Genomic DNA, 26,766 nt, shown 5'->3' with positions numbered 1-26,766 from the left:
TGACCATCACTCACAAGGACATTAATCAAATGGGCACTGTTCCTGTTGGTATATAGTGCAGCATTATGATACTGCCCCCTCAGTTCCGTGTGTGTACTCTCGACAGCACCCTGCAAGTGGAGAACACAGTTATGTTTCTGAATCCTACTGCCTGGGACTGACCTCGGCGTTGGGAAACAAACTGTACAGTGATCTTGCGCAGATGGCATCCATCACTGTGCTGATGCATTTGTGTTCCTTTCCTTTATTGGTCAGAGTATTGAGTACAGGAGTTGGGAGGTCATGTTGTGGCTGTACAGGACATTGGTTAGGCCATTTTTAGAATATTGCATGCAATTCTGGTCTCCTTCCCATCGGAAGAATGTTGTGCAACTTGAAAGAGTTCAGAAAAGACTTACAAGGATGTTGCCAGGGTTGGAGGATTTGAGCTATAGGGAGAGGCTGAATAGGCTGGGGCTGTTTTTCCCGGAGCATCGGAGGCTGAGGGGTGACCTTATCGATGTTTATAAACTCATGAGGGGCATGGATAGTATAAACAGACAAGGTCTTTTGCCTGGGGTAGGGGAGTCCAGAAACATTCATAGGTTTAGGGTGAAAGGGGAAAGATATAAAAGGGACCTAAGGTGTAACTTTTTCACGCAGAGGGTAGTTCATATATGTAATGAGCTGCCAGAGGAGGTGGTGGAGGCTGGTACAATTGCAACATTTAAAAGGCATCTGGATGGGTATATGAATAGGAAGGGTTTGGAGGGATATGGGCCAAGTGCTTGCAAATGGTACTAGATTGGGTTGGGATATCTGGTCGGCATGGATGAGTCGGACTGAAGGGTCTGTTTCCATGCTGTACATCTCTATGAGCTTATGACTCTATGACTTAGCGATCCCTCTCACGTCGCCATCACTCCCTGGATAGAGTCAATTGTTTCGAAGTTTACTGGAGCTGTCAACTTCAAGCAATTGGAGAGAATGACACCCTACTCCCGCCACCCTCAGGTGTTGATCCAGCACAGTTCTGACACAGTGTCCTGGGACATACAAAACTAATATCGATGCTATGCCTCACTCATCCCCCAGGAAAGTCGGGGGAAAGCCTTCGGCCTTCTGCAGACACAACACACCCAGAAAGACCCTGAGCCTGTGACCTCTCTCTGACCTGGGTTCTCCTCATCCTTGTGTTATGGACCTGGCCATACCCCTCAAAACATTTTAAGAAGGTAGCCCAGACCCTGACTTTGCTAGTTGATTTAAGCAGGTATAGAGTGTTAAACAAAACAGAATTTATTTACAAGATTACTGAATGAAACACAAAGAACAGAAAATAGAATACCGAATAACTTATCCTATTCAAAGGCCCAACAGGCTATCCCAACTTAAAGATATTGTACCAAATACTTGCAACAATCCCCATAAATACCCTTTGGCACAAAAGGTAAAATGAATATAAGTTCTTACAGGAACGAAGTCAGAGAGAGAGAAAGAGAAAGGGGTCCAACAGTCTTTCTTCACACAGACAGTACACACACACATGCTGCATTCAGACCAGACCAGAGAATAACTGAGATGACAGAACTGGCCACTCCCCTTTTATTATGCAAGTGGTCTTTTTTTAAAAACTTGAAAACCTTCTGACTGAGGCAGTATCTGTTAGCTGTAAACAAATTAACCCTAAAATCCATCCAAATTCAGGCTTTTCGGAACCTGTGTTGTTTACAATCTCTCTGAAAAAATCCAAGGACAGCATAACCTTGTTGAAGGAACAGCTTTGTCAAACTTGTAATGTTGTTTTTACTCGGTAAATGACGAAGCTCTGGCCATCATCTCACTCTTTCACAAGTTGACATTTGTTTTTGGCCAGCAGACCCCTCTTTTTAAGTCATTGCTGTTAATCTCTGCGTCATTGGAAAACTAGTGGTCAAATTGCAAACAACAATGGCATAGTGCAAATTCAGCTGGTATTTGAACCTTAAACATGTTCACTCTAAATGCATTGCTAACGGATGAAATACAAACACATACTTCATATATTTGTCCCTTCAGTGTCCTAGCATCCAGCAGAAGTGGATCCCACTGTTCATCCATCAAACTGATACTGACTCCACCCCAACTCCACCTTGATGTTTTCCCAGCCATTTTCCATTTGCAGTCGTGGTTAAGTTGTGCAATTTATATATAAGATTATTTCTTGTAAATCTTCGTCTTTGGCTTTTAAGTTAGTAATATGTAGATTTTCTGAGTGTCTGAAGTTAATACTTAAATTACAAGTTTTACTGTAGCCATGGGGATTTCTTTTCAAACAATTTTTGAGGTATAGCTTTCAAATTAATGTTCTTTTTGTGTACATTGGTTGCATTTTACGATTTAAGAAGAAAAACAAATTCCAGTTTAGGAAGTCAGGAGAGGCTTTTAAAGGGACATATCCATAGCTGAGAGTGAGTTCTCTTTTAGTTTTACTTTGTGTTTTGGGCAGTCGCGTGAAGTCCCTGAATCAAAATGGCTGCATAATCCAGTGCTTCTGAGGAGGGAAGGATATCATGAAACTAGACTACTTTAGAGTGAAGTGTTAGTGTTAGTCCTAGACTACACATAAAACTACGCAGAGATTATCTAAAAATAAGTGTTTACACGTGTGTCTACAATAGCTCTAGGAAAAATCTAACTGCAGTTCCAGTCTATAAATTGAAGTCACGAGTGACTAAAACTATTGAGGTAATAGACATTCTAGTGTTAGTACTGTGCAAGTGGTATTTTTGAATAATATGGAAAGTGTGCTTTAGGAGACTTTACCAGGGATGCATATTAAAGCCATTGTTTCTCTTTTCAATTTATAGAGAGGTTTTTGGATTTAATGGGATGATACTTTTACTGTGAGTTTAAAAATCTTTGAATTTTCCTTCTGAGTAGTTTGTTTTATTCTATGTTATCTTTGCTATTTTTTAATAATCTTCTATTGTTAAAACAAAATTTGCACCATTGTGACTTATGTTTCAGTGAAAGATCATTTAGTTAAAACTAAAACAAAACATGATCTATCAAGCCACATTTTAGTCTGGGATCTGACTTGTACAGTAGTAACATCAGCTGGGATCATAACTCAATTAGTGTCTAGTGAACAGTAAGAGATGGCAGAGAATATGGCTCATGGGGGATACTGCCAGTACTGGGACCCCCCCAAACCCCCCACCGCACCAGGAGGCTGCATTTCCTATTAGACCTTGCTCTCCCAAAAGCCCTTTTCCACATACCCCCTCCCCCCCAACTATGTGGAGACCCAACATATTGGACTTCGCCTCCAACTTTCCTTCTTGCAAACTAAGCCCAACCTTACCTGTCACTGGCAATATTATTGGTCACTGTCAATAACACTCCCTCCCGGAGGCTGTCATACCTTCCAATCCTGTTATGCACACTTTCTTTATACCTTTATATTCCTCCCATTACCCTCCTTGTCCCTTCCTCAACACATGCCTCTGCTTTCACCTCCCCCTTGACTGCCCCACCCCCCTATGGCATGAGTCCCCTTTCCGCTGACAAACACCCCCTCAACCCTCCTCAATGGTCAACGTATGGGCCCCTCTCCCCAGGAACATATTCTCTCCAGACCTCTGACTGACTTCGATGAGCAGCCTCTAGGCTTTGCTGACCGCTGTCTCTGACAGTATGCGATCCCTCTGACTGTTTGTGATGGCCCTACGGGCCACTTTCCAACTGTAGTCGAGCACATCTCCTGACAGTAAGCGGGCCGAGCAGATGACTGACTGCATCAATGTCTCTGAACTGTGCATGAACTGTGCCTCTGACTGACAGTACTGGGATCGCCCCCCCTCAACACCCACCAATCTCCCAACTAGACTGAGGAGCAGTCCTGACTGTTTTTCCAAAGTGGTCATTTGGTTAAATAAATGTGCAATGTGCAGGCAGCTGGCACACTCTGTAGGTGTTAGATAGATATATCGGTGTGCCACACGCGATTCCCTTCCCCAGCCTGTCTGCGTGTCTGCTCAAAAGAGCATGTCAATATGGCATGGTTGAGGTGCCAATATAATTCACAAATATGTTCCCATCACTCAGGTACAAAGTAATGACCATCTCCACCACAAGAGAATCTAACTATCACTACTTGGCATTCAATGGCATTACCATCACTGATCCCTCCCATTATTAACATTTGGACCAGTTACATACATATTGTGGCTACAAGACCCTATAGGAGAAGACACAAAGCTCGATTGTTTTAAATGCAACACAGTCCGGAAGAGTTGGAAATTTGGACTGGCTGGGAGGAGACCCATGTCGGTACCTTCAGAACTATTCCTAGAATCAACTGAGTGGGTGTGGTGAGTGTGGGAGTGTGGCTGGGTGAGTGTATGTGAGTGGCTGCTTTTGTGTCTGTGTGTGAATGAGAGTTTGGGTGTGAGTTTACATGTGGGTGTGGGAGAGTGTTAGTTAAACAGAAATCTTTAGCTGAGCCCTGATCTCCACACCCTTCCTTGCTGAACAAGGCTTGCGGCCTACTCTTTTCTATTATCTCTTTACTTCTGCCTTTTCACCAAAAAAAAAGCAAAAGAAGAGTTTTCTTTAAATCCTGCTGCTTAGCAGTTTTTAATGGTAATTTTTATCAGTTACTCTCTTAAAATTTCAATTTATTGCTTTGGAATTGTATTCTTCCAAATTTCAAGTTTATTGTTGTGGCAAAATGTACCTTTTTGAAATCTGCTCATTGGCCACTGAGTGGGAGAAGAATTCAAGTTTATCCACATTCCCACGGAATCAGCTTGGACAAACCTGACGTAAAAGGACAAGGGTAGTTGAATCCACCACTTGCAAGTTTCCTTTGAAGGTGCATTTAATTTTATTCATTCACAAGTGAGGATGTCAGCTGGCTTGTCCAGCATTTATTGCTGGGAGTAGTTAAGAGTCAACCACATTGTTGTGGGTCTGGAGTCACATGTAGGCCAGACCAGGTAAGGTTGGGCAGTTTCTTTCTCTAAAGAACGTCAGTAAAGCAGAAATGTTTTCCTGAAGATGGATTCATGGTCATCATTAGACTCTTAATTCCAGATCGAAGAGTGTGGCGCTGGAAAAGCACAGCCAGTCAGGCAGCATCTGAGGAGCTGGAGAATCAATGTTTTGAGCATAAGCTCTTCATCAGGAATGAGCGGGTGGCGCAATGGGGCTAAGAGATAAATGGGAGGGGGTGGGGCTGGGGAAAGGTAGATGAGAATGCACTAGGTAGCTGAAGTTGGGGGTGAAGGTGACGGGTTGGAGAGGAGGGTGGAGCGGATAGGTGGAAGGAAGATGGACAGGTCGGACCGTTCAAAAGGGTTGAGCCAAGTTGGAAGGTTAGCTTTGGGATAAGCTGGGGGCCTCTTAATTCCAGATATTTATTGAATTCAAATTCTATCATCAATTGTCGACAGGATTCAAGCCCCGAATCCCTGGGTCTCTGAGGCCCGTAGTAAAACCACTAGCCCATCGCTTCTGCAGAATGGGCTATCCTGGTTTCCAGTAAAACTGCCAATGATGCATATTGGTTCAGACTGTTTTATATACCTCCGAACAGTGCTCCAGTATGACCTGATGTTTGTTTCCATGCATTATTCCCACTCGTTTGGAACTATGTCATCTTCACTGCTGTTGGATCAAAATCCTGGAACTCCATTCTAATATCATTATCCCCACACAGGCTACAATGAGTTTTAGAAGGCAGCTCAGTACTACCTCCTCAAGTGAAATTAGGTCATTGAAATCTTTGTAAATGCACTGAGAAAGGCTCTCATTTATATTTCATTTTTCTTGATGATTGGACAACTCTCAGCAATTACGGCCAAGGAAATGCTTTTTGAATTGTAGTCTTTCTGCAATGAAGAACATAGCAACAATATAATAATGACCAATTAATCTGTTTTTTATCTGATTGATTGAGGGATAAATATTGGTCAGAATACCAGGGATAACTGCCTTGCTCTTCCTAGCAAAAGCGTACTGGGATTATCTTGCGTTCACCTAAATGCATAAATGGGCCCTTGGTTAAATATCTATCCAAAAGATGACATATCCAATAATGCAGTGCTCCTTCAGGAGTGTATTGAAGTGTCAATGTGGTGGGGGAACGTCACACCTTGTGAGTCTTGTGTTACTAACTGAGCCATGGTTTCCATTTCTGCAAGATGACTAGAAAGTTTCAATTTAAACATTTCAGAAGATGCAACCTATTTTCTCTCTTCTCGTTTTTTGCCCATTTAGTCTTTGAAATCTTCTACCAATATGCACTACTAAAATCTGATAAGATGATGCACTCGATTGAACTAACGTCTGTGCAATTTTTGGCCACCTTTGGATTGTTAAAGATCAGTAGGGATAGATTAATTCCGTTTCTCGGAGTTATCTTGGTTCTCTACATTCTTTGTAGGATCACCGGGGCTGATTTGAATACTAGTTCTCCCCAAAGCTTACCTCAGTCTGCGACCTCCAAGTTTGCAGCCGGAGCGGTGAGAGCATGGACCAAGAGGCTGTTGGGAAGGTAAATTAATCCTATGAAAAGCTTATCTTGTGAACAGGCGGAGTGCTCACTGAGCAGGAGCAGACTGAGGACTGCTGAGTGAGTGAGGTTACATATTTGGGCAGCTGCTTTACCTGAAACACTACTTAGGTTGTGTCTCCCACCCATCCTCCTCCTGTAAACAATAAAAACGATTCTGTGCACCGATTTGATAAGTTTTTTTTTACAAGACCTTCTGGGAATTCAGAACAGTGGGAATGGCTGTTAGGGCAGTTGAATGCTTCTCCTGTAGAATGTTGGAGGTAAGGGTCACCACTAGTGACCCCACTGACTTCATCTGCGGGAAGTTGCACCCAACTCCAGCTCCGCAAAAACCGTGTTAGGGAACTGGAGCTGGAGCTGGATGAACTCCAGATCATTCAGGAGGTGGAGGGGGTAATTGACAGGAGTTACAGGAAGGTAGTCACACCTCAGGTACAGGAAGAAGGTAGATGCGTTACAGCCAGAGGACGGAAAGGGAACAGGCAGAGAGTGCAAGGATCATCTGTGGTTGTTCCCCTCAATAGCAAGTACAACATTTCAGATACTGTTGGTGGGGGGGATCTTAAGGTATAAGCCATGAGGTACAGGTCTCTGGCACAGCGTCTTACCTCGACGCCAACAGTCTTTTTGCAGCAGAGAGCGGCGGGAGCTTGGCGGAAGTGAAGTCGGAGCGCAAAGCCGGTCAGGAAGGTAAGTGATTGTTACTTGAGTGGAGAAGGAACCCGAGACACTACACGTGTAATGTCTCCCACCCTCCCTCCTCCTCTAACCAAAAACAAAAGGTAAGCTTCTTAGTGTTCTTGTTTTGGAGACTAAGTGTAGAGTTATGGCAGCGCAGGCAGTGGAATGTTCCTCCTGCAGGATGTTTGAGGTAGGGGTGACCACCAATGCTCCTGCTGACTTCACCTGCAGGAAGTGCAGCCAGCTCCAGCTCCTCACAGACCGCGTTAGGGAACTGGAGCTGGAGTTGGATGAACTGAGGATTATTCGAGAGGCTGAGACGGTGATCGATAGAAGCTACAGGGACATAGTTACGCCAGAGAACAGAGGTAGCTGGGTAACAGTTAGAGGTGGGAAGGGGAGGAAGCAGGCAGTGCAGGGATCCCCTGTGGTCGTTCCCCTCAACAATAAGTATACCGCTTTGGATACTGTTGGGGGGGACGGCCTAGCAGGGGTAAGCTGCAGTGACCGGGTCTCTGGCACGAGGTCCGGCTCTGAGGCTCAGAAGGGAAAGGGGGGAGAGGAGGACAGTGCAAGTTATAGGAGACTCTATAGTTAGAGGGACAGACAGGCGGTTCTGTGGACATGGGCGAGACTCTCGGTTGGTTTGTTGCCTCCCGGGTGCCAGGGTCCGAGACGTCTCGGACCGTGTCTTCAGAATCCTTAAGGGGGAAGGGTGTGCAGCCAGAAGTCGTGGTGCACATTGGCACTAATGACATAGGTAGGAAGAGAGGTGGGGAGGTCATTCAGGAGCTCAGGGAGTTAGGCTGGAAGCTAAAAGCTAGGACGGACAGAGTCGTCATCTCTGGGTTGTTGCCGGTGCCACGTGACAGTGAGGCAAGGAATAGGGAGAGAGTGCAGGTGAACACGTGGCGGCAAGGATGGTGTAGGAGGGAGGGCTTCAGGTATTTGGACAATTGGACTGCATTCTGGGGAAGGTGGGACCTCTACAAGCAGGACGGGTTGCACCTGAACCAGAAGGGCACCAATATCCTGGGAGGTAGGTTTGCTAGCACTCTTCGGGAGGGTTTAAACTAATTTGGCAGGGGGATGGGATCCAGACTTGTAGTCCAGCAAGTAAGTTAGCTGTTTTTCAGGATGTCCAAGAATGTAGGGAGACTGTGGAGAAGGCAGCATTGACAGGGAATACTTGCGGACACAGAGATGGGTTCAAGTGTGTATACTACAACACAAGGAGTATCAGAAATAAGGTGGGTGAACTTAAGGCGTGGATCGGTATCTGGGACTACGATGTTGTGGCCATCACGGAAATGTGGATAGAAGAGGGACAGGAATGGTTGTTGGAGGTTCCTGGTTACAGATGTTTCAGTAAGATTAGGGAGGGTGGTAAAAAAGGAGGGGGGTGGTGTTGCTAATTAGAAATGGTGTAACGGCTGCAGAAAGGCAGTTGGAGGGGGATCTGCCTTTGGAGGTAGTATGGGCTGAAGTCAGAAATAGGAAAGGAGCAGTCACCTTGTTGGGTGTTTACTATAGGCCCCCCAATAGCAGCAGAGATGTGGAGAAACAGATTGGGAAACAGATTTTGGAAAGGTGCAGAAGCCACAGGGTAGTAGTCATGGGCGATTTCAACTTCCCAAATATTGATTGGAAGCTCTTTAGATCAAGTAGATTGGACGGGGCGGTGTTTGTGCAGTGTGTCCAGGAAGCTTTTCTAACTCAGTATGTAGACTGTCCGACCAGAGGGGAGGCCATATTGGATTTGGTTCTCGGTAACGAACCAGGACAAGTGATGGGCTTGTTAGTGGGTGAGCATTTTGGTGATGGTGACCACAATTCTGTGACTTTCACCTTGGTTATGGAGAGGGATAGGTGCGTGCAACAGGGTAGGTTTTACAATTGGGGGAAGGGTAAATACGATGCTGCAAGACAGCATCTGAGGAGCATAAGTTGGGAGGATAGGCTGTCAGAGAAGGATGTCGTGGAAATGTGGAACTTTATCAAGGAACAGATACGACGTGTCCTTGATATGTATGTACCTGTCAGGCAGGAAAGAGATGGTCGTGTGAGGGAACCTTGGTTGATGAGGGAGGTTGAATATCTAGTAAAGAGGATGAAGGAGGCTTACATAAGGCTGAGGAAACAAGGTTCAGACAGAGCATTGGAGGGATACAGGATAGCCAGGAGGGAGCTGAAGAAAGGGATTAGGAGAGCTAAGAGAGGGCATGAAAAATCTTTGGCAGATAGGATCAAGGATAACCCCAAGGCCTTTTATGCGTATGTGAGAAACATGAGAATGACGAGAACGAGGGTAGGTCCGATCAAGGACAGTAGTGGGAGACTGTGTATTGAGTCGGAAGAGATAGGAGAGGTCTTGAATGAGTACTTTTCTTCAGTATTACAAATGAGAGGGACTGTATTGTTGAAGAGGAGAGTATGAAACGGACTGGTAGGGTAGAGGAGATACTTGTTAGGAAGGAAGATGTGTTGGGCATTTTGAAAAACTTGAGGATAGACAAGTCCCCCGGGCCTGACGGGATATATCCTAGGATTATGTGGGAAGCAAGAGAGGAAATTGCAGAGCCGTTGGCAATGATCTTTTCGTCTTCACTGTCAACGGGGGTGGTACCAGGGGACTGGAGAGTGGCAAATGTTGTGACCCTGTTCAATAAAGGGAATAGGAATAACCCCAGGTATTACAGGCCAGTTAGTCTTACTTCGGTGGTAGGCAAAGTAATGGAAAGGGTACTGAGGGATAGGATTTATGAGTATCTGGAAAGACACTGCTTGATTAGGGACAGCCAGCATGGATTTGTGAGGGGTAGGTCTTGTCTTACAAGTCTTATTGAATTCTTTGAGGAGGTGACCAAGCATGAGGATGAGGGTAGAGCAGTGGATGTAGTGTACATGGATTTTAGTAAGGCATTTGATAAGGTTTCCAATGGTAGGCTTATGCGGAAAGTCATGAGACATGGGATAGTGGGAAATTTGGCCAGTTGGATAGAGAACTGGCTAACCGGTCGAAGTCAGAGAGTGGTGGTAGATGGTAAATATTCAGCCTGGAGCCCAGTTACAAGTGGAGTTCTGCAGGGGTCAGTTCTGGGTCCTCTGCTGTTTATAATTTTTATTAATGACTTGGAAGAGGGAGTCGAAGGGTGGGTCAGTAAATTTGCAGACAATATGAAGATTGGTGGAGTTGTGGATAGTGAGGAGGGCTGTTGTCGGCTGCAAAGGGACTTAGATATGATGCAGAGCTGGGCTGAGGAGTGGCAGATGGAGATCAACCCTGTCAAGTGTGAGGTTGTCCATTTTGGAAGGACAAATAAGAATGCGGAATACAGGGTTAACGGTAGGGTTCTTAGTAAGGTGGAGGATCAGAGGGATCTTGGGGTCTATGTTCATAGATCTTTGAAAGTTGCCACTCAGGTGGATAGAGCTTGTAAGAAGGCCTATGTTGTATTAGCATTCATTAGCAGAGGGATTGAATTCAAGAGTCGTGAGATGATGTTGCAGCTGTACAGGATCTTGGTAAGGCCACATTTGGAGTACTGTGTGCAGTTCTGGTTGTCTCACTTTAGGAAAGATGTGGAAGCTTTGGAGAGGGTGCAGAGGAGATTTACCAGGATGTTGCCTAGAATGGAGAATAGGTCGTATGAGGATAGGTTGAGAGTGCTAGGCCTTTTCTCATTGGAACGGCGAAGGATGAGGGGTGACTTGATGGAGGTTTATAAGATGATCAGGGGAATAGATAGAGTAGACAGTCAGGGACTTTTTCCCCGGTACAACAGAGTGTTACAAGGGGACATAAATTTAAGGTGAAGGGTGGATGGTATAGGGGGGATGGCGGGGTAGGTTCTTTACCCAGAGAGTGGTGGGGGAATAGAATGCACTGCCTGTGGGAGTGGCAGAGTCAGAATCATTGGTGACCTTTAAGCGGCAATTGGGTAGGTACATAGATAGGTGCTTAAGCTAGGACAAATGTTCGGCACAACATCGTGGGCCAAAGGGCCTGTTCTGTGCTGTATTGTTCTATGTTCTATGTCTCTCCCTGTTCCTCAGAAGGGAAGAGGGGAGAGGATAGAGCAATAGTCATTGGGGACTCCATAGTTAGGGGGACAGATTGGAGATTCTGTGGGAGCGAGACTTGCGGTTGGTGTGTTGCTCTCAGATGCCAGGATCAGTGGTGTCTCTGATTATATTTTTAGGATCCTTAAGGGGGAGGGGGAGCAGTCTTAAGTAGTGGTCACCAACACTATAGGTGGAAAAGGGATGGGGATGTAAAGCAGAAATTCAATGAATTTGGGTGGAAGCTTAGAGCTAGAACAAGCAAAGTTGTTATCTCTGGTTTATTACCCGTGCTATGTGCTAGTGAGGCACTGAACAGGGAGAGAGAGGAGTTGAACACGTGGCTAGAGGGATGGTGCAGAAAGGAGGGATTCAGATATCTGGATAATTGGGGCTCATTCTGGGGTAGGTGGGACCTCTACAAACAGGATCGTCTACAGCTGAACCAGAGAGTTACCAATATTTACTAATGCTTCTTGGGAAGATTTTAACTAATTCACTAGGGGGGTGGGAACCTGAATTGTAGCTCCAGTGTACAGGAGGTTGAGAGTCACAAGGCCATGAATAAAGTTTCAAGGTCGCAGGAGTGTACTGGCAGGCAAAAAGGTGGTTTGAAGTGTGTCTACCTCAATGCCAGGAGCATCCAGAATAAGGTAGATGAGCTTACAACATGGTTTGGTACCAGGGACTTCAATGTTGTGGCCATTTCAGAGTCATGGCTAGAGCAGAGACAGGAATGGTTGTTGCAGGTTCCGGGGTTTAGATATTTAAGTAAGAACAAGGGAGATCGTAAAAGAAGGGGAGGTGTGGCATTGTTAGTCAAGGACAGTATTATGGTGGCAGAAAGAACGTTTGATGAGGACTTGTCTACTGAGGTAGTATGGGCTGAGGTTAGAAACAGGGAAGGAGAGGTCACCCTGTTGGAGCTTTATATAGGCCTCCCAAAAGTTCCAGAGATGTAGAGGAAAGGATTGCAAAGATGACTCTGGTTGGGAGTAAAAGTAACAGGGTAGTTATTTTGGGGGTCTTTAACTTACAGAATATTGACTGGAAATACTATAGTTCAAGTACTTTAGATGGGTCAGTTTTTGTCCAATGTGTGCAGGAAGGTTTCCTGACACAGTATGTAGACAAGCCAACAAGGGGCGAGGCCACATTGGATTTGGTACTGGGTCATGAACCAGGCCAGATGTTAGATTTAGAGATAGATGAACACTTCAGTGATAGTGACAACAATTCAGTTAAGTTTACTTTTGCAATGAAAAGTGACAGGTATATACTGCAGGGCGAGAGTTATTGCTGGGGATAAAGGTCATTATGATGCAATTAGGCAAGATTTAGGATGCATAGGATTGGAAAGGGAACTGCAGGGAATGGGCACAATTGAAATGTGAAGCTTGTTCAAGGAACAACTACTGCGTGTCCTTGATAAGTATGTACCTGTCAGGCAGGGAGGAAGTGGTCAAGTGAGGGAGCCATGGTTTACTAAAGAAGTTGAATTTCTTGTCAAGAGGAAGAAGGAGGCTTATTAAAAATGAGACATGAAGCCTCAGTTAGGGTGTTTGAGTGTTTTATGTTAGCCAGGAAGGACCTGAAGCGAGAGCTATGAAGAGTCAGGAGGGGTCATTCTGGTCTCCTTCTTATCAGAAGTATGTTGTGAAACTTGAAAGGGTTCAGAAATGATTTACAAGGATGTTGCCAGGATTCGAGGATTTGAGCTGCAGGGAGAGGCTGGATAGACTGGGGCTGTTTTCCTAGAGCATTGGAGGCTGAGGGGTGACCTTATAGAGGTTTATAAATTCATGAGGGGCATGGATCGGATAAATAGACAAAGTCTTTTCCCTGGGGTGGGGAAGTCCTGAACTAGAGGGAATAGGTTTTGGGTGATAGGGGAAAGATATGAAAGAGACCGAAAGGCAATGTTTTCATGCAGAGGTTGGTGCATGTATGGAATGAGCTGCTGGAGGAAGTGGTGGAAGCTGGTACAATTGCAACATTTAAAAGGCATCCGAATGGGTTTATGAAAAGGAAGGTTTTGGAGGGATATGGGCCGGGTGCTGGCAAATGGGATTAGATTGGGTTGGGATATCTGGTGGGCATGAACGAGTTGAACCGAAGTGTCTGTTTCCATGGTGTATATCCCTATGACTCTATGAGAAGTCTTTGGCAGGTAGTTTCAAGGAAAATCCTAAAACTTTCTATAGGTATGTCAAGAATAAAAGAATGACTAGAGTAAGATTAATGCCAGTCAAGGACAGTGGTGCATGGAGTTGTGCGTGAGTCCGAGGAGATGGGGAAGTGCTAAATGAATATTTTTTGTCAATATTCACACAGGAAAAAGACATTGTTGTTGAGGTGAATACTGAGATACAGGCTATTTGACTAGAGGGGATTGAGGTTCATAAGGAGGAGGTGTTAGCAATTCTGGAAAGTGTGAAAATAGATAAGTTCCTGAGGCTGGATGAGATTTACACTGCAATCTCCTCCCTAGTTTCCAGAGAAGTTAGAGTCTTTGGCTTTGATCTTCATATTGTCATTGTCTACAGGAATAGTGCCAGAAAACTGGAGGATAGTAAACATTGTCCCCTTGTTAAAAAAGGGAGTAGAGACAATCCTGGTAATTATAGACCAGTGAGCCTTACTTCGGTTGTGGGTAATGCGTTGGAAAAAGATATAAGAAGTAGGATTTATAATCATCTAGAAAGGAATAATTTGATTAGGGATAGTCAGCACGGTTTTGTGAAGGGTAGGTCATGCCTCACAAACCTTACTGAGATCTTGAGAAGGTGACCAAACAGATGGATGAGGGTAAAGCGGTTGATGTGGTGTATATAGATTTCAGTAAAGATGGAGGACGGGAAAAATTTCTGGCTGTAATAGGTGCTCATTTTTTGAGTTATTTTAGGTACTGGAGTTGATTTCCTCAAATTCCAGGAGCAGCAATTACTGTTTTATATGCTGTTGCATTGTTTTTGAACTTTGGAAAAACAAAGTCAAAACAACAGCAGTTTTAAAAGGGAGAAGAACAGACAAAGGAAGCACATGGTGAGGTCAGTGCAGGACAGAGAGAGAAAGAAACTGACACAGCAGTGAACCTGCACAGTTACTGCCTTTGCTGTTTGAATTCAAGTATCGCTGGACATTGGAGTGCATCTGGGAAAATTAACAAATAGTGAAATTCACAACTGATCTTGGAGAACTGTTTGGGTGAAGTTCACAGCACAGAAGCAGATAAGTGTATTGTTTTTTAAGTGGGACCCACAGAAAATCTGCAGTAGTGGGTAGAGTGGGTTATTAATTTAACCTGGGGCAGTGTTTTATAGAGGAATAAGACAATGTTATTTTCTGGGTCTGGAGATTGTGAAGAAGCAAGAATGGCCTATAGTAGAGTGATATACGCTTCTTGTCAGATGTGGGAGTTTAAAGAGAGTTTAAGGGTTACTGCAGATTATATCAGATCAAATGGATCAGTTGGAGAGACAGTTAGAAACAATGAGGAATTTGCAACAGCAACAGTATGTGATGGATGGCAGTTATAGGAAGGGGGGCAAGTCTCAGATACAGTCACAAAGATGGATTAACTCCAGGAAAGGTGAGAGAGGTAGGCACCTAGTGCAGGAGTCTTTTGTGGATATACCCATTTTAAACAGGTATGCTGTTTTGGAAAATGTAGGGGGTGATGGATTCTCAGGGGAACGTAGCTTGAACAGCCAAGTTTCTGGTATTGAGACTGGCTCTAATGCAACGAGGGGTACATCGGTTTCCAAGAGATCAATTGTGTTAGGGGATTCTCTAAACCGAGGTACAGACAGATGTTTCTGTGGCCAGAAATCAGAACGGTGTGTTGCTTCCCTGGTGCCAGGATCAAGGATGTCTCAGAGAGGGTGCTGAATGTTCTCACAGGGGAGAGGGGCCAGCAGGAGGTCATTGTTCACATTGGAACCAACGACATAGGAAGGGAAAAGGTTGAGATTCTAAAGGAAGATTACAGACAGTTAGGCAGGAATTTAAAAAGGAGGTCCTAGTAATATCTGGATTACTCCCAGTGCTACGAGCTAGTGAGGGCAGGAATAGGAGGATAGAGCAGATGAATGCATGGCTGAGGAGCTGGTGTATGGGAGAAGGATTCACATTTTTGAATCATTGGAAGCTGTTTTGGGGTAGAAGTGACCTGTACAAGGAGGACGGATTGCACCTAAATTGGAAGGGGACTAATATACTGGCAGGGAGATTTGCTAGAACTGCTCAGGAGGATTTAAACTAGTAAGGTGGGGGGGGACCGGGACCCAGGGAGATAGTGAGGAAAGAGATCAATCTGAGACTGATACAGCTGAGAACAGAAGCCAGTGAAACAGTCAGGGCAGGCAGGGACAAGGTAGGACTAATAAATTAAACTGCATTTATTTCAATGCAAGCGGCATAACAGGGAAGGCAGATGAACTCAGGGTATGGTTAGGAACATGGGACTGGGATATCATAGCAATTACAGAAACATGGCTCAGGGATGGGCAGGTCTGGCAGCTTAATGTTCAAGGATACAAATGCTACAGGAAGGATAGAAAGGGAGGCAAGAGAGGAGGGGGAGTGGCATTTTTGATAAGGGATAGCATTACAGCTGTGCTGAGGGAGGATATTCCCGGAAATACAACCAGGGAAGTTATTTGGGTGGAACTGAGAAATAAGAAAGGGATGATCACCTTATTGGGATTGTATTATAGACCCCCTAACAGTCAGAGGGACATTGAGAAACAAACTTGCAAGGAGATTTCAGCTATCTGTAAGAATAATAGGGTGGTTATGGTGGGGGATTTTAACTTTCCAAACATAGACTGGAACTGTCATAGTGTTAAGGGTTTAGATGGAGAGGAATTTCTTAAGTGTGTACAAGAAAATTTTCTGATTCAGTATATGGATGTACCTACTACAGAAGGTGCCAAACATGATCTACTCTTGGGAAATAAGGCAGGGTGGATGACTGAGGTGTCACTGGGGGAGCACTTTGGGGCCAGCTACCATAATTCTATTAGATTTAAGACAGTGATGGAAAACGATAGACCAGATCTAAAAGTTGAAGTTCTAAATTGGAGAAAGGCCAATTTTGACGGTATTAGGCAAGAACTTTCAAAAGCTGATTGGGGGCAGATGTCGCAGGTAAAGGGACGGCTGGAAAATGGGAAGCCTTCAGAAATGAGATAACAAGAATCCAGAGAAAGTATGTAGCAGTTAGCGTGAAAGGGAAGGCTGGTAGGCATAGGAAATGCTGGATGAGTAAAGAAATTGAGGGTCTGGTTATGAAAAAGAAGGAAGCATATGTCAGGTATAGACAGGATAGATCGAGTGAATCCTGAGAAGAGTACAAAAGAAGTAGGAGTATACTTAAGAGGGAAATCAGGAGGGCAAAAAGGGGACATGAAATAGCTTTGGCAAATAGAGTTAAGGAGAATCCAAAGGGTTTTTACAAATACATTAAGGACAAAGGGTAACTAGGGAGAGAATAGGCCCCTCAAAGCTCAGCAAGGCGGCCTTTGTGTGGAGCCGCAGAAAATGGGGGAGATACTAAACGAGTATTTAGCATCAATATTTACTGTGGAAAAGGACATGGAAGATATTGACTGTAGAGAAACAGATGGTGACACCTTGCAAAATGTCCATATTACAGAGGAGGAAGTGCTGGATGTCTTGAAATGCATAAAGGTGGATACATCCCCAGGACCTGATCAGGTGTACCCTAGGACTCTGTGGGAAGCTAGAGAAGTGATTGCTGGGCCTCTTGCTGAGATATTTGTATCATCGATAGTCACAGGTGAGGTTCTGGAAGACTGGAGCTTGGCAAATGTGGTGCCACTGTTTAAGAAGGGTGGTAAGGACAAGCCAGGGAACTATATTCTGGCTATTGAGGGAGTGCAGCGTAGGTTCACGAGATCAATTCCTAGAATGGCGGGACTATCTTATGTTGAAAGATTGGAGCAACTGGGCTTGTATATGCTTGAGTTTAGAAGACTGAGAGGGGATCTGATTGAGACGTATAAGATTATTAAAGGATTGGACACTCTGGAGGCAGGAAACATGTTTCCGCTGATGGGTGAGTCCCGAACCAGAGGGCACAGCTGAAAAATAGGCCATTTAGGACAGAGATGAGGAGAAACGTCTTCACCCAGAGAGTGGTGGGTGTGTGGAATGCTCTGCCCCGGAAGGCAGTGGAGGCCCAGTCTCTGGATTCATTTAAGAAAGAGTTGGATAGAGCTCTCAAGGATAGTGGAATCAAGGGTTATGGAGATAAGGCAGGAACAGGATACTGATTAAGGATGATCAGCCATGATCATAATGAATGGTGGTGCAGGCTCGAAGGGCAGAATGGCCTACTCCTGCACCTATTGTCTCTTGTCTATTGTCTATAGACCAATGAACCTGACGTTAGTGGTGGGCAAGTTGTTGGAGGGAATCCTGAGAGGCAAGACGTACCTGTATTTGGAAAGACAAGGGCCGATTAAGGATAGTCAACATGGCTTTGTGCGTGGGAAATCATGTCTCACAACCTTGATTGAGTTTTTTGAGGAAATAACAAAGAGGATTGATGAGGGCAGAGTGGTAGGTGTGATCGATATGGACTTCAGTAAGGCGTTCGACGTTGTTCCCCATGGGAGACTGGTTAGTAAGGTTAGATCTCACGGAATAAAGGAAGAACTAACCATTTTGATACAGAACTGGCTGAAAGGTAGAAGACAGAGGGTGGTGGTGGAGGGTTCTTTTTCAGACTGGAGGCCTGTGACCAGTGGAGTTCCACAAGGATCTGTGTTGTGCCCTCTGCGTTTTGTCATTTACATAAATGATTTGGATGCAAGCATAAAAGTACAGTTAGTAAGTTTGCAGATGACACCAAAATTGGAGGTGTAGTGGACAGTGAAGAAGGTTACCTCAGATTACAGCAGGATTTTGATCAGATGGGCCAATGGGCCTAGAAGTGGCAGATGGAGTTTAATTCAGGTAAATGTGAGGTGCTGCATTTTGGGAAAGCAAATCTTAGCAGGACTTATACACTTAATTTTAAGGTCCGACAGAGTGTTGCTGAACAAGGAGACCTTGGAGTGCAGGTTCATAGCTCCTTGAAAGTGGAGTTGCAGGTAGATAGGATAGTGAAGAAGGCATTTGGTATGCTTTCTTTTATTGGTCTGAATATTGAGTACAGGAGTTGGGAGGTCATGTTGTGGCTGTACAGGACATTGGTTAGGCCACTGTTGGAATATTGTGTGAAATTCTGGTCTCCTTCCTATCGGAAAGATGCTGTGAAAGTTGAAAGGGTTCAGAAAAGATTTACAAGGATATTGCCAGGGTTGGAGGATTTGAGCTATAGGGAGAGGCTGAACAGGCTGGGGCTGTTTTCCCTGGAGCATCGGAGGCTGAGGGGTGACCTTATAGAGGTTTACAAATTTTGAGGGGCATGGATAGGATAAATAGACAAAGACTTTTCCATGGGTTGGGGGAATCCAGAACTAGAGGGCATAGCTTTAGGGCGAGAGGGGAAAGATATAAAGGGGACCTAAGGGGCAACGTTTTCACATAGAGGGTGGTACATCTATGGAATGAGCTGTCAGAGGACGTGGTGGAGGCTGGTACAATTACAACATTTAAAAGGTGTTTGGATGCGTATGTGAATAGGAAGGGTTTGGAGGGATATGGGCTGGCTGCTGGCAGGTGGGACTAGATTGGGTTGGGATATCTGGTCAGCATGGACGAGCTGGACCACAGGGTCTGTATCCATGCTGTACATCTCTATGACTCTATTTGATAAGGTTCCCCACGGTAGGCTATTGCAGAAAATGTGGAGACATGGGATTGAGAGTGATTTAGCGGTTTAGATCAGAAATTGACTAGTTCAGAGAAGACAGAGGGTAGTGGTTGATGGGAAATGTTCATCCTGGAGTTCAGTTACTAGTGGTGTACCACAAGGATCTGTTTTGGGGCCACTGCTGTTTGTCATTTTTATTCATGACCTGGATGAGGGCATAGATGGATGGGTTAGTAAATTTGCGGATGACACTAACCTCGGTGTGGAAAGATAATGCAGGTTACAGAGGGACATTGATAAGCTGCAGAGCTGGGCTGAGAGGTGACAAATGGAGTTTAATGCAGAAAGGTGTGAGGTGATTCACTTTGAATGGAGTAACTGGAATGCAGAATACTGGGCTAATGGTAAGATTCTTGGTAGTGTGGATGAACAGAGAGATCTTGGTGACCATGTGCATAGATCCCTGAAGTTGTAACCCATGTTGATAGGGTTGTTTAGAAGGCATAAAGGTGTGTTAGCGCTTATTGGTAGAGGGATTGACTTTCAGAGCCATGAGGTCATGTTGCAGCTGTACAAAGCTCTGGTGCAGTCTCACTTGGAATATTGTGCACAGTTCTGGTTGTCACATTATAGGAAGGACGTGGAAGCATTGAAAAGGGTGCAGAGGAGATTTACCAGAATGTTGCTTGGTATGGAGAGAAGGTCTTATGAGGAAAGGCTGAGGGACTTGAGGCTTTTTTCGTTCATGTAAAGAAGGTTAAGGCGTGACTTAATAGAGACAAACAAGAGGATTTGATAAGGTGGACAGCGAGAGCCTTTTTCCTCGGATGGTGATGGTTAGCACGAGGGGACATAGCTTTAAATTGAGGGGTGATAGATATAGGACAGATGTCAGAGGTAGTTTCTTTACTCAGAGAGTAGTAAGGGCATGGAATGTTCTGCCTGCAACAATTGTAGACTTGCCAACTTTAAGGACATTTAAATAGTCATTGGATAAATATAAAATCTTGCATTAGCTTCCCTACAGTATGGAAACAGGCCCTTCGGCCCAACAAGTCTGCATGGACCCTTTGAAGAGCAACTCACCCAGACCCAATCCCATACATTTACCCTGACTGAGGCACCTAACATAATGGACAGTTTAGCAGGGCCACTCACCCGACCTGCACATCTTTGGACTGTTGGAGGAAACTGGAGCATCCGGAGGAAACCCACACAGACACAGGGAGAATGTGCAAGCTCTGCACAGGCAGTTGCCCCAGGTGGGAATCGAACCCAGGCGCCTGGCGCTGTGAGGCAGTATTGCTAACCACTGAGCCACTGTGCCACCCCTCAGATGATAAATGGATGATAATGGAAGAATATAGGTTAGGTGGGCTTCAGATCAGTATCACAGGTTGGTGCAACATTGAGGGCTGAAGGGCCTGTACTACGCTGTAATGTTCTATGTTCTATGCAACAATTTAAGATGTATAAGAGACTAAAAAGGGAACCAAGACCCGGTAATGCTGGGTCTTTCAGCCTTTTGTATATCAATGTGACTTTTTTAGGCAACTAGGGACAGTTCTTCACTGAAATAACTATGACTTCTATATTCAAATGAACCATGTGAAGACTGTCCAACAGCTACTTTTTATGGAGTTAAGATCTCTTCAACTCCTGTAATGGAGAGCTTATGTGAAACCAAAAATCGAAAGAACCCTGCAAATAAAAATAAAATTCTTAGAATTTCCAGACTGTGAAGTGCCTCAATACATTTCCAACCGGATGATTGCTTTTTTAAAAAAAAGTGATCTCTTCTTGTATTTGAAAGAGACAAGTGTATGTCTGAAGCTGCTGTGGGCCATATTTGGTGGACTGATGCTGTTGCTATGATGGGGGCTTGTCATGAAGGCCAATAACTGAGATGGGTTTCTGAATTCCTCACATGGATTCCTACTGAAGAAAGGATGCAAAGACCCTGTTGACTGTGGCCACTGAATTTTAAGGGTGACAGCTTGAATGATTTTTCTCAGGCTCTTCCAAGACCGGTCGGAGCCAATCTGTCCATTCTGTCAGTCTGTCACAGCTCAGTGTGCTGTTTCATTGAGGATGGCCATCCAGAGCTTCAATTGTTGTTGATTGAGCTCCAAAGCAAGAACCAGTTGATGAACAATGATAATGCTGGTCTTCTAGAAACACCTGCCAAAGATGTTGGAGGACCTTCGCTGTCTAGTCTAGTTGTTGGTACTCAGCAGGATGTATGCTTGTGAGCAGGGGGATTCACAGATGTTCTAGCTGTGCTCATGTCTGTCTTAGGATCATCTGCAGGAGCCCTTCAATCGTTCAAACAAAGGATATTATGAAGCCGAGGCTATGCCCTCTAATTTTGGACTCCCCTACCGGACGGTGGCTTGTTGGTTAGCACTATTGCTTTACTGTGTCAGGGACCAGGGTTCGATTCCAGCCTCAGGTGACTGTGAGAAATTTGCACATTCCCCCCCATGTCTGTGTGGGTTTCTGCCCGGTGCTCAAGTTTCCTTCCACAGTTCAAAGATGATTGGCTATGCTTAAAAATTGCCAATAATGTCCATGGATATGCAGGCTAGGTGTGTAAGCCATGGTAAATGTAGAGTTGCAAGGATAGGGTGAAGGGCCGAGTCTGGGTGGGATGCTCTTCAGAGGGTTGGTGCGGACTCGATGGGCCAAATGCCCTCTTTCCTAACTGTAGGGATTCTATGATTCAGAGCGGAATTGGGGGTGGATTACTCAAGCTCTCACTGCCATCTGAACAGCAGCTGCCACATAAAAGATTACATCCAAATATTACAGGTACAGCATTTCCAAGGAGTAGAGTAGTTCCCCTGATTCCATAATTCTCATAACTGCACCCTGCATTGTTACCCCACCCCTCTCCAGACTATGACCTTCAGGCTACAGCTGGTAAGGGTAATGTTTACTGAATTAATTGGGCAAGCTACTTGTGAGGGCAAGGCAGGTGTAGCAGTCTGTGCAAGTATCACCAAAAAGGGGCAATCTCTGGCTGATTGTGCCTTGCATTGAGGAATGCATGATCGAGAATGAGATTAACTAATTCATTGACCTATACGTTTCATTACTTTAAAAAATCTGGTTGAATTAAACATTCCATCTGCCTGACTCTGAGGTATTTTGATTGTGTAGAGCCCATTCGGTGGTTGTGCCACGTGGGATTGGTCACATTCCTGAAGACTGAACACAAATATTTCATTACAATCATTATTGTGCTATTCGCTTTCCTGAAAGATAAAACAAAATCAGATTTATTTCATATTTGTGACAGAGAATGAACTTGCAAAATCTTCAATTTTTTGAGCAAATTAATTTCTTATGAAAAAGATTTATAAAGAATTTAGAATGTTTGCAAAGGGGATAAATATTTTCTTGACTGTTTTTTCAACTATAACGATGCAATCAGGTGTGAAGTACAGTGTAAGAGAAATTATTGATGGGAATATTACTTCAGTAAACTTCTATGTAATTAAAAATATGATGCTCTTTTCTCAACATGGTCACACTGCAGACTGGACTCAAGCAAAATGATTGTACAACTTAAAATGTATTGTTTGGATTTGAGATTTTGAAGAATATTTCTTCACCATCTTCATGTGATTTAAATGAAATTTCTGATGAAAGCCAGTGATTTGGAATATTTAGTCTGTTTCTCTCTCCACAGATGCTACCTGATCTACTGAGTATTTCCAGCACTTCCTGATTTAGTTAAATCTCTTTTATGTACTTTACACCAAAGGATCAATTCAGTTATTGAGATATGTAACAAGTCCATGTAAAGTTTGGCTCACTAATATGTAGACTCTTCTGTATCATTCATTAAAGAAAGAAGAACTTGCATGTATAGCCTCCCCATATTTTGAGAAAATGCGAATTAAGTCTCAGTAGCAGGGTGTCACGAGCTGAACTGGAATAAATGACCACTCAATTTGTTTGTGTGCTGTTAGCTAAATGGTGAATACTGCCCAGGATACCAGGAGAACATTCTGTTATTCTTTTATAAACTGCTAAAGGATTTTGTTTCTTATACAGACACAGAAAGGTCTTCAATTTAACAATGGTGTTTCTGCCAATGCACCATTCTCACACTATTGCAGTGGAATATCAGCCTTGATTAGGAGCTCAATGGATCAGCACGGAGCTTGAAACCATGGGATTTAATGAGAATTGACAATGTCTACACGTCACCATTCATGTTTCTTAAAAAAAAATTTAGATCAATTTCCAACATCTGCCATGTTGGGTTTTGAATCCATGACTTCAGAACATTGGCCTGGGGTTCTGGATTTACAAGGTCCAATACTATTACAATGACATACCCTCTAGTTCTCCCTCAGTGGCAAGCTAGATTTTATTCTGGATTAGTGGTGCTGGAAGAGCACAGCAGTTCAGGCAGCATCCAACGAGCAGCGAAATCGATGTTTCAGGCAAGAGCCCTTCATCAGGAATAAAGGCAGTGAGCCTGAAGCGTGGAGAGATAAGCCAGAGGAGGGGGTGGGGTGGGCAGAGAGGAGCATAGAGTACAATGGGTGAGTGGGGGAGGAGATGAAGGTGATAGATCAGGGAGGGGAGGGTGGAGTGGATAGGTGGAAAAGGAGATAGGCAGGTAGGACAAGTCCGGACAAGTCAAGGAGACAGTGCTGAGCTGGAAGTTTGAAACTAGGATGAGGTGGGGGAAAGGGAAATGAGGAAGCTGTTGAAGTCTACATTGATGCCCTGGGGTTGAAGTGTTCCGAGGCGGAAGATGAGGTGTTCTTCCTCCAGGCGTCTGGTGGTGAGGGAGCGGCGATGAAGGAGGCCCAGGACATCCATGTCCTCGGCAGAGTGGGAGGGGGAGTTGAAATGTTGGGCCACGGGGTGGATTGGTTGATTGGTGCAGGTGTCTCGGAGATGTTCCCTAAAGCGCTCTGCTAGGAGGAATCCAGTCTCCCCAATGTAGAGGAGACCACATCGGGAGCAACAAATACAATAAATGATATTAGTGGATGTGCAGGTAAAGCTTTGATGGATGTGGAAGGCTCCTTTAGGGCCTTGGATAGAGATGAGGGAGGAGGTGTGGGCGCAGGTTTTACAGTTCCTGCGGTGGCAGGGGAAAGTGCCAGAATGGGAGGGTGGGTCGTAGGGGGGTGTGGACCTGACCAGGTAGTCACGGAGGGAACGGTCTTTGCGGAAGGCGGAAAGGGGTGGGGAGGGAAATATATCCCTGGTGGTGGGGTCTTTTTGGAGGTGGCGGAAATGTCGGCGGATGATTTGGTTTATGCGAAGGTTTGTAGTGTGGAAGGTGAGCACCAGGGGCGTTCTGTCCTTGTTACGGTTGGAGGGGTGGGGTCTGAGGGCGGAGGTGCGGGATGTAGACGAGATGCGTTGGAGGGCATCTTTAACCACGTGGGAAGGGAAATTGTGGTCTCTAAAGAAGGAGGCCATCTGGTGTGTTCTATGGTGGAACTGGTCCTCCTGGGAGCAGATACGGCGGAGGCGGAGAAATTGGGAATACGGGATGGCATTTTTGCAAGAGGTAGGGTGGGAAGAGGTGTAATCCAGGTAGCTGTGGGAGTCGGTGGATTTGTAAAAAATGTCAGTGTCAAGTCGGTCGTCACTAATGGAGATGGAGAGGTCCAGGAAGGGGAAGGAGGTGTCAGAGATGGTCCACGTAAATTTAAAGTCAGGGTGGAATGTGTTGGTGAAGTTGATGAATTGCTCAACCTCCTCACGGGAGCATGAGGTGGCGCCAATGCAGTCATCAATGTAGCAGAGGAAGAGGTGGGGAGTGGTGCCGGTGTAATTACGAAAGATCAACTGTTCTACGTAGCCAACAAAGAGACAGGCATAGCTGGGGCCCATACGTGTGCCCAAGGCTACCCCTTTGGTCTGGAGGAAGTGGGAGGATTCAAAGGAGAAATTGTTCTTCCAGGGCCAGGGCCACTAATCCAGAATTTGGTTTCCAGCATCTGCAATTATTGTTTTTACCAGCTAGATTTCATTGTCAAGTCCCTGATGGGATTTGAATCTCCATCCTGTGGATTCTGGGGTGTGAACACTACGTGCTAAACCACAGCTAATATCTAATGCCTACCCAAACCCAAATTTACTAAAGTTACACAAATCTGGCAGAGATGCTTGCCATCGAAATGCTAGCAATGGAACCTCCCTAAAGACGCAGGGACGGCAGCGAATTCCCAGTGGAGGTATTGCAGAACATATAACTGCTGTGTTAGAATACAGATTTTTACCCCCACCTGAGTTACATCTGCTTTGGTCCATTTGGTTGTGGTCTAATTGTAGGTTGAAATTGCACTCCAGACACTGAGCTCAAACATCAAGGCTAAAATTCTCGAACAATGCTGAGGGAATGCTGCACTGTCAAAGGCACAATCTTGTAGGGGAGTCAGGAATGACTGCACTCACAGGTAGAAGAGATTCCTTGTTAACATTTTCAAGAGGAGGAGAGGAGTTATCCTTGGTCATATTTATCCATAAATTCCCACCACACAAACAGATGATCTGGTCATTGGTCAGATTGCTGTTTTGGGGAACTTGTTGCACACAAATTGCTGCCACAATTTATAAGATTACAAAAGTGCTTCACTCTGGAAAACACTCTGGGAGGTCCTGAACTTGTGAAGCTTGCTCTATAAGCATAGGCCCTCCATTTATTTTAATTAAATGACTATCCATACCAGCTCCGATCTGACACATTTGCCACTATTTGTTTCCTATTTCTAAAGGGCATATTCATTTTACAGTAACGTTTTAACCAAAAGGTTACTGACAAAACTGTCATGATGTGTGATGACTGCTGAATTTGATGTGACTTGCTTCACGTTTATTGGTACGTTTCACAAGTGAAGTTAACCAGACTTTCACCTTTGCCTCTTCGCTTATCTCCGTCCACACTTGCATGACCAATAAATGTGAAAAAAAGAGTGTGTTTTGAAATGTTTCTAGTGTGATGGTTACTTCTTCGCATTCCAGGCATATCAACCAATGATGGGAGTCACACATGGACCGAACAATTGAGAGAAACAATTGAGATTCGGGGCAATGACGATGCAAAATAATGTATCACCTGGAGGTGCAATTTTACTTGTCTGCACATCGAGTGATTAAAAGGGCAGGGCAGCACAGGTGACAGGTGCTCCTTCAGCTTAACTTGTCAGCAATGGCTGTCTTTCTACACCTTGAGCAACACCTGGCAACCTCAACTGCTGGGCGTGTACCAGCAGGACTCAGTGCTGGCTGACGACTTGCAATCCAAGCCTGAAGTGTTTGTAGTCAGAGTGAATGTGATATGTTGCTTGTAGCCTGCTTTCTAAATTACACAGCTCTAGTTTCTGAAATGGCCAGTAGAATAATAAATGAAAGAGACATTCTTTTGAATCATTATCCAAGTGGTATTTCTCTGAATGTGTAGTTTGGACACAAAATACATCACTGCTTTTAAAGATTGGCCTCAGGATGTTTGTAGTTGGTGTCAGTGTAAAACATCAAACATTAAGAGGTTGGATAATAAGTGGTTCTCATCTGTTCCACCATAATATGATCAAAAGATGGATGTACAAGGCTAGATTCTCCTCTGCAGTCCCACCCTACCTGGGAGTTGGATAAGGTCAGAGAGGGAGCAAAGGTTGGGTGGTAAATTCCCCTCCATCCTCTCATCACTCTGTTA

At 44.7% G+C, this 26,766-nt stretch overlaps 1 long non-coding RNA gene across 1 annotated transcript; it reads left to right on the top strand.

The window, feature by feature from the left end:
• The first annotated feature begins 4,846 nt into the window (after positions 1-4,846).
• On the top strand, positions 4,847-26,438 carry LOC140482299 (uncharacterized). The gene is made up of 3 exons (XR_011961701.1): positions 4,847-4,961; positions 6,410-6,520; positions 26,073-26,438. It is a non-coding gene; the product is annotated as an uncharacterized lncRNA (long non-coding RNA).
• The last annotated feature ends 328 nt before the right edge of the window (positions 26,439-26,766 follow it).

The sequence above is a fragment of the Chiloscyllium punctatum genome, chromosome 1, assembly GCF_047496795.1.
Source record: "Chiloscyllium punctatum isolate Juve2018m chromosome 1, sChiPun1.3, whole genome shotgun sequence".
Lineage (NCBI taxonomy): Eukaryota > Metazoa > Chordata > Chondrichthyes > Orectolobiformes > Hemiscylliidae > Chiloscyllium > Chiloscyllium punctatum.
Note: the sequence above shows the minus strand (reverse complement) of the source record. Positions and strands in the feature narration are given on the sequence as shown.